Raw genomic sequence first — 12,799 nt, forward strand, 5'->3', positions numbered from 1 at the left:
TTCCTTGTTCTATTTGTATTTAAATGTTCTGTTTTGATGAGAAGTTGTGAGCCGGAGGTGTCAGACAGGCTGGGAGGACCAGACTGCACACAATAACGGGAAAAGGCACATCTGGGGCTGAGAGGTGGGAACCACCAATTAAGAAGACAGGAGGGCAAGGAAATGAAGGTGGCAGGCTACTTTGGAAGCCACGGGTGCCAGGATCGGGCCGGCCTGCATTTCGTTAGCACATAGATGGGTGGGAACGCTCTTCGAGGCCTGTGCATGTGCACAGAGCCAAGTGCAGAAACTATGAGAAAAACAGGACTCTCCCAGAATAATAAAATAATGGAAAGAAGGAAAGAAACAAAGGAAGGAATGAAACAAAGGAAGAAAGATTCGTGACTATGACTACACTGTATGAGGGGAAGTTTTCTTCCAGATTTATTCATGCAAAGTACAAATGTCCATTTATGCTCCACTCTGGATTCTTTTTCAGAATTCAGCAGAACCCACATCTCCGCCCAAGAAAAGTTGCAAGGGCACTTCCGGCCAATGCTTCCTTTTTTAGGCCCCTAACTCCGAGCAAGCCAATGCACATGCCGGAAGAGATAGCAAAAACTAAAAATAAAAAGAGTTGACATCACCAGTCAATCTCCCTGAGCTGAGGGTGAAAGAAACCACCCGCGAGCCCAGATATGGCGATGAGCCCGCTTCCAAGTGCGAGAAAAATCCAATGTGAGGAAATGGCCTTTGGCCGGCACTGCTCTTCTCCCCTACTTTCTCCCTCCGCTCTCTCCTTCAGAGCAGAAGAACCTCACAATCCATCCTGCTGACCTCTCACACGCTGCCCCGTGGCACACGGCAGACACTGCGGCTAACTCAACAGCAGGATCAATGCAGCCTGAGGTTAGCAAGAAATGCATTTCCACCTTTCTCCTTAAATCACCATGCTCCTCGTCACCCTCCCTGCTCCCAGTAGAATCGTGTGAAATAGTTCACCGTGAGTTATTTACCAGAGAAATCTCCCAGTCTCCTTAGGTTATCCTTAATTTGAGGTAAGAGCATGGACAATAAATTGAATGCAAGATCTTGGAAGCAATGCAGCATCTGCTCAAGGGCTATGCCCACAATCGGGTGCTCTGGTCAAGGGCATAGTTCTGCTCCAGAAAGGGGCAGTTCTCAGAATCGCTTGCTGGGCTCGGGCACCGCGTAGACCGACAGACTCGCATCTTGAGCATGACTCAAGTAATTTAATTCTGGGAGCCTCTCTGAAGCTTCTCAAGGTAGGTTCTGCATGTGTGTTACACTATTTCCATTCACAAGAGAGCCAGTGTGGTGTAGTGGTTAAAGAGCGTGGGACTGGGACTCAGACGATCCGGCTTCGAGTCCCCGCTCAGCCATGGAGCCAACTGGGTGACTCTGGGCCAGTCACAGACTCTCAGCCCAACCTACCTCACAGGGTTGTTGTTGTGGGGATAAGATGGGGGAGGAGAATGATGTAAGCTGCCTTGAGCCCTTTGTAGGAAAAAGGCAGGATATAAATCCATAACCCCATAAATAAATAAATAAATAGATAGATAGATAGATAGATAGATAGATAGATAGACTGGTTCGGTGGACACACGTCCCCTGAAAAGGCGCAGACAAAATGTCCAACCCAGCAATTCGGGTTCACTGGAAGGCAACTGACCATGGCTGCAGGATGCGGCCCGAAGAGACAAGGAGGGCTTCCAGCTGGGTGGCTCCAAGTGTTAGCAATCTGGAAACAGTGCGCAGCTGGTCCTACAACTTCTCCATAAATGATTCTCAGCATTAAGGAAAAAGGGGCTTTGGTGAGTGGGAGGTATAAAAGTGAGATAAATAAAGCGGTGTGAAAACACGGGAGGGTCATGGGCAGATCTGTGCATGGGGTGGGGTGTTGGCCACATACAAGCCTCACCTGAAATGGTGAGAAAATGTACAAATAAGTGGCAGGAAGAAAATAGTCGTTTTTGCGTATTGGAGGGCCTTTCATGAGTCAGAAGTACAATTTGGATAGACATAAGGCCAATTAAGGGACAGTGAAATGGAATGATTAGATGCATGGCTGAAGTGGAGTTAAATGTACATATGGACAGTGATTCAAAAGTATTTCTTACTTTTAAAAACATCATGTTATTAATTGTGTATATTGGAATATTTACTAATTTTGGAAAAAGTTGCTAGACTTACAACATTCACAAAGAAGTTGTTGCAGTTTATAGTGTGCGATAGATAAGAAAAATGCATTTGAAAGGAGCCTCATCTGGAAGCACTCAGAGATACGAGACATTTTGGAGCTGTTGGGCCTTGTGCCCGGAACAGCCCCTTTTAATGCGAAGCCCAGGTGGGCCGTGCCAACTCCGAAGCCAGCGAGAAGCACGAGGGAGACCTCGCCACGCTGACTTGCGCAGAAGGACATCACGCTGTTGTTCGTCCCCCGAAGAGGGCAATGCACCCCGTACATCACGAGGATTGCTCATGCCATCAGCAGCCTTACTCAGGGCTGTCTCTTAAGTCCCATCATTTGGAGCCGGGAGCTGTCCCCTTCTGGCGTTCACCCCTCTCCTCCCACACCCCTGCACACTCTTTTGTTGGGGGTCTCGCTTGTTTCCTCTGATCTTGGAAGTTCCATTTTTTCCAATTGCAGGGAAAATCAGGCCAACGGCTTCCCACTCTGTAAGTAAAAACGGGGCAGCAGAATTCCTGTGCAGGATTCCTAGTCCCAGTCAAGAGCTGCTGAACCAAGCTTAAAATGTTCCTCTTGGAAGCGTTTGTGGTTTTTTGTTTAGTAGCTAAGCCATGACTGACCCTTCATGACACCATGGACAACCTTCCTCCAGGCTCTCCTGTCCTCCACCATCCCCCTAGGCCACCCAAGCCCACACCCACCTCCCCAGGGACCCCATCCAGCCACCCCATCCTCGGCTGTCCCCTTCTCCTTTTGCCCTCAATCGTTCCCAGCATCTCCAGTGAGTCCTTCCTTCTCATTAGGTGGCCAAAGTATTTGAGTTTCGAAACTCTCCAGGGGCTTTCATGGCAAGGACACTGGAGTGGGTTGCCAGTTCCTTCTCCAGTGGATCACGCCTTGCCAGAGCTCTCTGCTATGCCCTGTCCGTCTTGGGTGGCCTGCCCGGCAGAGCTCACAGCTTCGTTGTGCTGCGCAAGCCCCTTTGCCACAGCAAGGCAGTGATCCATGAAGTGCTTGTGGGCGCACCCTGGTTCTCCACCATGCGGTATGTTTTGGGAGACTTGGAGGGAAGACCTTTCCAGGTGTGCTCCGCATACAAGAGCATTTGTGCCTGCCTGCAGGTACGAGGGAAGCACCCAGCTCACCTGGAGGCCTGAGTGGCTCCGGCATCCCTGCAGGTGCGCTGGCTCCATTCTAAACACGATGGAGCTCAGACGCCTTCATGCCCCTTCCTCCCTGCCCTGCATATCCCCAAAGAATGCCTGAAAGGGCCGTTGGAGCCCTGAGGAGCGAGGAGGGGGTTTCGGGATGGCAGACACTGCTCCTGTTCCTGGTCTCTAGGCATTCAGGATGTCACATCCGAAACGTCCTCCCATCGGGTGGCAGAAACCCTCCGCCGTCTCTCTGAGCCCTACCGGGAGATGCGGGGGGTCGCACCTGGGTTTTCTGCAGGTGATGTGGGGGCTCTGCCATGGATGTCAGGTCCTCCCTGAGCTGCAGCCCTTTCCACAGAGATGCATGTACAATCCGCCATCCCCCCTGCCCCATAGTGTAGGGGGCAGAACATGGGTAAAAGGCACCATGAATGCACCGGGGGCCAGGACAGGAGCAGATGGCCCAGGCCCCCTGCCCCACCCACAGGGAGAGGTCACACTTTGCACAAAGAAAAGTGCACAGCATCACAAGCCGGGCTCTGTGATAGCAGAGATTTCTCCCTGTGTTCAAGGGGCTTGAGCAGAACTTCGTCCGGATCTTGCTGTTCCAACATGGCAAGGCCTGAAGTCTGTTTCTCTCTGTCCGTGGGGTGTCATGCACCCGCAGATCGAGTGGGGCAGGCCAGCCTGCACAGCCTTTTCCCAGGACACACGTGAAGCCTTCAGGGGATGGTCCCTGGCTCTGGAGAGCCCTTAGGGGTGTCTCGTCCAGTTTCTTCAACCCCTCATCCGCTTTCCTCCTGCCCTTTGGCTCTCCCAGGTAGGTTTGCTTATAGGGTGAAGCAGCTTAAGCACTGGAGTCTCCCTCTCCCACAAAGAGAAACATGAATCGAGAGGCATTCAGCACCCGAGTCCCCGTTTTAAATTTCTGCCTTGCTCACACCCACCCACGCACGCTCCGCTGTAATCCTCGATCCCGGCTAAGCCCCAGAACAGTGGGATTTTCACACGCGTTCCGAGCAAATCTTCAAAGGATGTGAGACCCTCTGCAGGGTCGGCCGAGTGAAGGCTGGTGTGTCTGGGAGATAAGTTTCAGCCCTAAACTCATTTCAATGGGTGACCTGTTGGGGCTCAGGAGAAAGAAAGGGAAGGAAAACTCCTGCAGAAACCTAAAAAGGCTGTGACATTAATACACTGCACCACTTCAGTCCCAGTTCTCCTGGGACAGCTGGAACTGCACACAGAAGGAAGAGAGATTAAAAGGAAAAGGAAATGAAGAGAAAGCGCTGGGGAGAGACTTTCCACCCCGCCTTATGCCGCACGCTGGCACTTGTGACGACATTTCAGATCAAATTAAACTTCACTTTTTAAAGACTTCGGAATAGGTAATTGAAACACTTCCTTAAAGTTGCCTCCATCTCTGTGTTATCTCGCTTTCCCTCTGTATATCATATTTTTCCCCCAAGCTGGAGAGAGCTCCGCTTACCCACTGCCTCCTTAATATTAAAGGCAGTGATTAAATAGGATTCGCCAAAAGACAAAAGGCTGAAAAACCTGCCCATTGTTAATCCCTCTTTCGCTGTGCTTAAAAATTCCATTTCCTTCATTTGAAGAAAGGAGGGCGAAGCGACGCGTCGAGGACTGATTTAAATTCCGGCATCGCTTACTCCCTTCTCCCTCTCTTGACGTCTGAATGTACCCCTTTATTACCATTATTACAGCTTTCTGATTGCATTAAAATTCATCCACATGCTTCCCTCCACATTTCTTTCCCTTTCTTTTTTTAACCAATTCTTTTGCTAATTCCCCTTTTCTTAAAAAGAAAAAAGAAAAAAAGAAACACCCCTCCTCATTTTTGAATTATATGGAATACTATCAAAGATCTCCAAAAAAGAAAACCCCAACCTTTTTCTTCTCCACTTGCTTTTGCAAGCTTGCCCAATTTGCTTCTCATTTATGGACAACTGCGGAGATGAAGAGAGAGGAAGAGAGAGGGAGGAAGGAAGGGAGGGAGCCGTCTTCCGCCTTTACGCATCTTTGCCTTCACAAAAGCATTTGTTTCTTCTGCAGTTGTGGATGAGGGAGACCACGGCCAACTTGGATTATTGCCTCATCAGACCCAGTATTGTTTTCCTGCACCAACACGCAGGCAGAAATCTTTCCTTGCATCCTATCCTGGGAGTCCTTTCGCTGGGTGAGGGGAACATCGTGCTGCCTTGGAGTTATCTGTGATTTATTTATTTATTTACACTGCCTCTCAGGTTCGTGAACTCCAGGCCATGCCACCAAATTGGCAGGGGTGCCACCCCCGGGCACTGAGGCGACCCAAATCCATTCAGCGTCAGGCCTGCCTCTTGACCAGTCCCGGCTCCCCGCACCCACCCACCTCATTGCATCCGGACTGGCCTGCTGCCCACGAAACTCTCCAAGCCGAGCGTGGGCCTTCCCACACCCATCCATTCACGGTTTCTTTACATTGCTTAACGCCCTTCGACCCCTCTGTCCCGCGTGGATGACCAAGGCAGCTAACGGCCCTACAGAGGATGTGGTGAGAGGCGGAACCTCGCAGACCCAGCGTCCTGATGAGCACCTAAGCAGGAAAGAAGGGCATCCAAGCAGATTCTCCCCCTTCCTTTCCCAGTGGTCCTCTTCGTGTGTGCATTTTGCGGCAGTGGGGCTTAGTTTTATATTTGCATGCATTTTAACTGACTGCCACATGGCTGAACGGGAGGAAGAAGGCAAGCTGGGGATTTTAGGTGTGCTGTAGGCTTCCTTCATCTGCCTTTGCTGGGAAAAAGGCTCGTTTGCCTTGGCATCGACTGATGCTTTCCTGAACCAAATTGTTGGGCCTTGTTGGGAGGGCTACAAGGGGGTTGGAATCCAGCTCTGTGATCCTATGAACTTGGCACAGCTGGCACTGTGCTGGCTGCCCCCCCCCACTCCCCAGAAGGGAAAAAGGGGGCATGCCAGGAGGTGGGGAGGGGAAGAGGCTGGGACCATGCAGGGATGCCTTTTCCACTGGTCACCCCATTTGTTACCCACACCCTAACTTCAAAATCACAAGAGCATAGGGGGGGGGGGGGGGGGAGGGAAGGGCACCCCCTGGCACCACAGTGCAGTGAAGCGCACATTGGAGTACACACCAAAAAATACGTTGTGTAGAAAAAGATAAACTGAGGCAAGGAACTCTGAGATCACGAGTACAAAGCAAGCTGAGCAGTAGAAAGTGGCGCTGAAGCCAACTATATATTCTATTCTCCCACCACCCCTGGTGGCAGGAGGGTCCCAGGCCTGCAGGGGAGGCAGGGGGCATGCTGGTTAGTGGCTTGGCGCAGGAGGAGGAGCACCCCAGAGGAGCAGCGCTGCCTTGCACCAGCCTTCTGCTCCCATCGGACCAGCCAGCCGCAGGAGACCCCCACGCGGGAGGCGAGTGCTGCAGCCCCTCCCACCCATATTCCCCGGCAACTGGTATCCACGGGTGGCCAGCCTTGCATCCTGGAGGCAGCACACAGCCACCAGGACCAGGCCATGGAAGCCTCCTCCCCCAGGAACGCGTCCAGTTCATGTTCAGAGCCATCCGGATTGGTGGCCACCTTGGTGCAGCTTCCGGTGAGCACCATGTGGAGAAGGACGTCCTTTCACCTCTTGCACAATTCCTCCATCTCCTGCACCCTTTTGCCATGGCATGGGGCCTGCTCTGTATCCGGCAGAGCGTGTGTGCGTGTGCGTGTGTGTGTGTGTGGGGACACCCTTTGCCCATCACAGCCAGTCCCACCCTTGCAAAGAAGGGGGTCCCTAAACACGCACAGGAGAAAGGCGGCAGGCAGAGCAGGCACACTGCACCCCAAATCCTGCCTCAGCAAAGGCTGATGAGTGGCCCTGCTGTGCTGCACAGTTTTTCCTTCTGCTCTTTATCCTGCTAGTCTTACATCCCTCTCACACACACAAGAAGTCCTGCCCAGGTGAAGCTCCTTCTCAGAATGAGCCGCTCCCTCCAGCCTTTGTCTGGGGGCAAGACACCCCTCCAGGCCATGATGGACGGAGTGCGGCCGAGCCCCCTTCGCTCCCCCGTCTGCCACGGACTCCGTCAGCTGCCCTTCCTCTTGGTTGCTATGGAAGGCGAGGCATAGCTAGCCGTCGAAGGGAAAAACACAGCTTCCCCCAGCCTGGATCGCCACGGTGCTGTCAAGTAAGAAGTTGCAACAATGCAAAGCAAAACAGAACTGGTACCTCGGGTTCTTTTGCTGGAGATTGCCAGCAACATGCATGAAAAAGATTCTCTCTCTCTCTCTCTCTCTCTCTCTCTCTCTCTCTCTCTCTCTCTCTCTCTCTCTCTCTCTCTCTCTCTGTGAGTGTGTGCGTGCGTGCGTGCGTGGAGGGGGCAGCCTCTACAAATCCCTCACAATGTCTAGCTCGGTCCGTTTCAGGACCAGCACTCGCTGGCTCAAGTGTCTCAGTTGCAAGGGGGTCTCCACCTCAAAGAGCAGCGGCCCACCAGGACTCTTGCCAAAGCAGAGCCTCCGAGGGGCAAGGGGGAAGCTACCCACACGCTCATGGGGAACCCCTAGGTTTGCGGAAGGGTGGCACGGTTTCTGGAGGTGGGGGGACTGCTGGGGAGCACCTTCCCCCGAACAGTTCAGTGAAAGCTGAGCACGCGTCGTATCTGTGAGGGGAAATGGGCGGGGGGGGGGGAGGCAGGGAAGGAGAAACGGAATGGAGTCTCTTCAAAGCGGCCATGGCTGGCTAGGGCTTCTTGGTCGGCGCCCCTTTTGCGGTCCTGTCCCACTGGGTAATATGAACACTGTGTTGCGGCGGCGGCTGCGCATCCAGAACCAGCTAGCTATTTCCAAAAGGAGAAGCTGCAACAAAAGATTTTCCCTGGCTTGCACTGCAAAGGTACAAAGCCCCACAATCTTAGCTCGGGGCAGGTGGGAGGGGTGGGGAGGGAGGGAGGGAGGGGGGCGGGTGTGCGGGTTCACTCTCCGGTTTGAGAGGCATCCTTCCCATCTCAGCTGCAATTCACTGAAGACTGCTCAAAGTGGCTGTTGAATGGTAAACAGGTTTATGGGCTCTAAGTGAGAAATCAAAGTAAGGAGCACGGGGGAGGGGGGAGGGGGGAGGAAAGAAGAGCTGCCCAAATTGCAGAGCACTTGTGCCTGCCGGAGAAGGGAGTGTGCGCATCTGCGTGGGGAATAAAGCACGGGGAATAAAGTGATGCATGATGCTTGGTCCGTGGCAGCAGAATTTCATCTCTGCCTGGGAGACGGGGAGCCAGTTGGACTCAGGATGAGCTCCAGCAGGGAAGCTTCCTGAGTCTGGGCCTGCGATGGTAGCAGCGTCTTAACCCATCTGCCAGGAAAAGCGCTGCAATTTTTCCAGCCACACATGGGGAAGCTGCGGTGGGTCAAGAATTGCCCTCCCTGGGGCAGCTGGTGCATTCGGAGCATCTCGGTGCCAGACTGGGCTTATCTGGGGGAGAGGCCATTCTATCTGATGGCTATTTGCCCTCAGGCTCCACATGCCCATCTTTTTATCACACAGCCTTCCGACCCAAGCACCTGTTCATGGGGCAGCCCCACCGAAATCAGTGGGCCTTCTTTTGGCCTGCTAGGTGTCTTTGTAAGGATCGTGCAAGTGCCAGTTCGTATCCTTGGCGTCATGGAGGGGAAGTTGCCCCTGGAGCGTGCCCAGCCAGGTGTGCTATCTCATCCCTTAGGGTGGGAGGTGCAATCAGGTTGTACTGCTGCACAGGTGAGAATGTGAGTCCCCTGCCTGGGAAAGTGAGTCCCCCACTGCAGAGGTGCTCGCACCCTTTCGGCGCCCCCAAAAACTGTGTGCCATGGCAAAAAGTCTTCTCGGCCAGCACTTGGCTCTGGAGGATGCGTCAAAATCTTTGCCCATTTGGAGGAAAAACAGTGCTGACGGAGGTGGGATGTGCTGGGAGTTGCTTGGTTTAACGATGGCTTTGATTGGTTTTGATTCAGCCAGGCCTTTGGCGTGGAAGCTGGTCTGTTGCTGATCTGTTGGGGACCATGAAACCATGGGTGAGCTTTTACTTTTTACTTTCTCAATGTACGTTCAGTTTATGGGTTTTTAGCTATGTTTTAAATTAAGATTTTGTTTCTAACCTGTGCAATAAGATTGCTAGCCACCTGGAATACAGATACAATACAGTCTTGTCCCGGCCCTGCCCCTCTCCCTCTCCCTCTCCCTCTCCCTCTCCCTCTCCCTCTCCCTCTAACACACATACACACACATGCTGTTGGTGATTCTGCCGTTTCCTGAGAGCCTGTTAGAAATCCAGGTGGAGTTTCAGAAGGAAACAGTGCTGAAACAGAGGTGCTTTTCTAGGAGAGACTGAGCCCTGCCTGCTCTCACAGGGACCATGACAACCCAATGTACTCTGGGAAGGCGAGAAAAACCGTTGTCGTCATCGTCATCAAATTATATGCATCCCTTGCCTTTTTTCCTCTAGTGAGGAACCCAAGATGGCGTACAAGGTTACCTTCCGTGTCATTGTTATCCTCACAACAACAACCCTGTGAGGCAGGCCAGGCTGAGAGTCTGTTCATGGCCCAGATTCACCTTCATGGCCCAGCTGGGACTAGAACCTGGCTCTGCCTGGTCCCCACTCCAGCACTCTGGCTGCTGCCCAGCACTGGTTCGGCTTGATCGCGTGTGAGGCGCTCCGGAAGACGGCCAGTCTGCCCAAGAACGAACTAAAACACTTCAGACAAATAAAGAGATACGGAGCAGGTTGGGGGCACCGCACTTTCCGGTTACTTATTTCCCAAGTTTTCTGCACCACTCCCTATTCCAGCATGGAGCTAAAAGAATGATAATGAACATGTTTTAAACCAAAGCAGTAAACCCACGGCTGGCTAGTTCAGGAAGGCTTCCTGAAATACAAAATGCTTTCAGGAGGTGCCGGAAGCAGAGCGCTGTTGGCACCTGCCTGGATCGCATCCGTTCACCTGGGACGCGGATATTGGCTTGGAGGAAAACAGCTCCCTTCCGAGCGGCCCCTTTCCCAAGACAGACGGAAGCAGTGCACCAGGGGTCGGTTGCCGCACTTTCCGTGTGGAGCGTCTCCCTCCCGTCTCCCGCTTGCTGCTGCTGCTGCTGCTTCGAGGGAAGGTCCCCGCACCTCTCCGCAAAGCAAAGGCGCATGGAGCAGCTGCCGCACACACGGGGGCTATGGGGCGGTTGTGGCTGTGTGCCCCCCCCACTGATGGGGCCCCGGGGTGGGCTGGATCACCCCCTGGCAGCTGTGCTTTTACGCCGTCTGCGTGCAGCTTGCATCTGGATTTGCAGCGCCTGGTGGCGGTGGGTCCCCCAGTAAAACGGGACGTCCTGCAGCTTGGGGGTAGCCCCCTCCCCAGCGGCGGGACATCCTGCAGTTTCGGTCCTTCAGCAAACGTGGGGGGACCTCCCCCCCCCGCACTCCCCCCTGGATCAGCTTGGGAGGAGAAAAGGAGCGGAGGGAGGGGGCTGGGATGGCGGCCTGATTGAAAGGCCTGGCAGGGGGTGCGGGGGGGGGAGGGAAGTGAGCAGATAATAAGAAAGCCCCGGCTGCCCTTTGCCTGTGCAGACTTCTCGGGAAGGCTCCCTACAGAATTACGCTGTCGCCCCGCAGGAGAGCATGTAATAACTGAAAATACGGTGTCAAAAGGAATTTTTCAGACCTCGACAGGTCATAAATTACAGCTCGTTGACTTCTTCCTGGCTCTAGATTTAAATTAATAGGCAGCCAGATATATAGTTTTCTTTTTTAAAAAATAAAATAAAATAAATAAATCCCCTCTTGCTGCCGAGGAGAAGCCACGGAGAGGATGTGGCCTGGTGCACTTAGAAACTCGGGTCCGATTCAGAGCTTCCCTGGGCCAGGTAAAGAGGCGAGGTGAGGGGGGGGGGCGTTTGATGCCCAGACATACCTGGGCCCGGGACCGGAGGTGCTCTGGGGTCTCTTGGCTCTCTGTGATGCCACCCCAATGCCGTTTTATAGAGCTGCAGGGAAGAGTCTTGGTAAAACTGAGTGGAGGTGGTCCAGCTCGGAGTTTTTGGATCTCATCAATCTTTTCCTCCAGTTGTTTGAGCCCTGGAAGACCTTCTGTCCCCTTCAGACGCTGAAGTCTTGGGTCAACCGGGCTGGGGGCTTGCGACTTAAGGACAAAGTGCGTAACCTTTCGGCTGATATAAACCCAGCCAGGACACATCAACCACTGGAAGAACAGGCAGGAGGATGGCTCCTTGCCATGCCTCCAAGAGCCTTTCCCACTGGGAGCTTCGGAAGCCTGAAGATGCTGTCCTTGGGTTGGACCTAGATCCTGAGAGGCAGGAAACTTTCCCAAAGGAGAGCATTACACCTGCCGACGGTCCCTCAGCCCACTCTGAGGAATCCTCCTCGCGGCAGCTCTGGCTATGATTTAGACCTCCACCTCTCTATGTAGCTTTTCGGGGCCTCCCGTGGGGGGAATGGGTGGGGAGGGAGTACTCCCCATTCAGCTGAAATGCAGACTTTCCATCTACCCAGTGCAGCCTCAGGTCTGTGTCAGTTTAGCACATTTTTCTAAAGATCCATGCCTTCCCATTGCTACATTAATCTATATCGAAAAAAACCTGCATGAAAGGTCATATTCAAATACACAGTCAAATACGTATTTCCAAAGGAGCTTTTTCACAAAATGGGCAAAGACAAAATATGTCTGTCTAAATCTATTTACTCTGAAGCTATGTGTCTCTAACATACTTTTTCGATTGTTCAGTTTTGTTTTGTTTGAAGGCAGAAATGGATTGCAAAATTCAGAGAACAGTATTGAGAACGTCAATTCTGGATTCCAAAGGATTCCGATAGACAGAGCAAGGCAGTTTGGATTGGAATTTGCAAAGGATGAATTCCTTGAGCATCCCAACCTTCAAAGAGTGCAGGCATGGAAGAAATTTGCAGCAGAAACTTTAGAATCGGGATGCTGGAAAATGTTTTAATGTTTGCCTGATTTTCCTCTGCAGACCACCTGGAGAGCTTTTATGTGCAAAATGGCGTTTGGTTTTTTTCCTAAATAAATACATGCATTTATAAATAGGTTTACATTGGTGGATGTTGAGTCCGACCACTTGAGAGTCTCAGCTCCCATTTTCAAGAGCAGCGTGTGTTCTTGCTACATGCCTATGCAAATCTACCAGAAATAGATTAAGGACACCATCATACCTGGGTCTACTCAGAAGTAATTCCCACTGAGAGCAACAGGGCTAACTTCCAGGTATTTGAGTATATGATTGCATTGCAAGGCTTCTGCTCCATTCACATTTACAACGAAGTAAGTCTCGTTAAACTCGGTGAGATGTAATTCTGAGTAAACACGAAGAGAATTACAATATAAGCCTCAGAACCCAGCGAAGGATTTGACTAAATTCCCAGAGATCTGGAGCAACTGCCACACTGCACAAACAGTAA

General features: G+C 52.3%; 1 protein-coding gene and 1 long non-coding RNA gene across 47 annotated transcripts in view; one reads left to right on the plus strand and one right to left on the minus strand.

The window, feature by feature from the left end:
• Positions 1 to 12,799, minus strand: part of CELF4 (CUGBP Elav-like family member 4) — an 818,464-nt gene that overhangs the window by 68,799 nt on the left and 736,866 nt on the right. The gene's annotated exons all lie outside the window — the stretch shown is intronic.
• On the plus strand, positions 684 to 12,429 carry LOC123024098. The gene is made up of 2 exons (XR_006414852.1): positions 684 to 1,265; positions 12,111 to 12,429. It is a non-coding gene; the product is annotated as an uncharacterized LOC123024098 (long non-coding RNA).

Source organism: Varanus komodoensis, unplaced genomic scaffold, assembly GCF_004798865.1.
Source record: "Varanus komodoensis strain SLA01 unplaced genomic scaffold, ASM479886v1 scaffold22, whole genome shotgun sequence".
In the NCBI taxonomy this organism is placed as follows: domain Eukaryota; kingdom Metazoa; phylum Chordata; class Lepidosauria; order Squamata; family Varanidae; genus Varanus; species Varanus komodoensis.